Below are 867 nucleotides of genomic sequence, written 5' to 3'. Positions count from 1 at the left end.
CTTTATGCTTCCTTCAGCAGACGAGCTTTATGGAGATGCTGACTTCATTTTCCAGCAGGACTTGGCACCTGCCCACACTGCCAAAAGTACCAAAACCTAGTTCAATGACCATGGGATTACTGTGCTTGATTGGCCAGCAAACTCGCCTGACCTGAACCCCATAGAGAATCTATGGGGCATTGCCAAGAGAAAGATGAAAGACATGAGACCGAACAATGCAGAAGAGCTGAAGGCCCCTATTGAAGCATCCTGGTCTTCCATAACAGCAGTTCCACAGGCTGATAGCATCCATGCCACGCCTCATTGAGGCAGTAATTCATGCAAAAGGGGCCCAAACCAAGTACTGAGTACATATGCATGATTATACTTTTCAGATGGCTGACATTTCTGTATTTAAAATGCTTTTTTTTTATTGATTTCATTTTTTTGAATTTGGGGTTTTCATAAGCTGTAAGCCATAATCATCGAAATGATATCAAATAAAGGCTTGAAATATCTCACTTTGCATGTAGTCAGTCTATATAATATATTAGTTTCACCTTTTAAGTTGAATTACTGAAATAAATGAACTTTTGCACGATATGCAAATTTTTTGAGTTTCGTGTGTGTGTGTGTGTGTGTGTGTGTGTGTGTGTGTGTGTGTGTATATATATATATACAAAAGCGTTTTTTATTATTTTATTACCATCTACTCATCATATCTCCTTTAGATAATTGAATAGATCGATCACTCGTAATCACCTCTGTGTTACCACCCCACCACCACCGTAAAAAAAAGAGATTATCTTTAAAGAAAACTCATAAGCTTAACATTCTCTGCACATTGCATTTCATTTCCTCGTCTGCAGGGATAGAATATCAAGCAAA

The sequence above is a fragment of the Micropterus dolomieu genome, linkage group LG03, assembly GCF_021292245.1.
Source record: "Micropterus dolomieu isolate WLL.071019.BEF.003 ecotype Adirondacks linkage group LG03, ASM2129224v1, whole genome shotgun sequence".
NCBI lineage: Eukaryota > Metazoa > Chordata > Actinopteri > Centrarchiformes > Centrarchidae > Micropterus > Micropterus dolomieu.
Note: the sequence above shows the minus strand (reverse complement) of the source record.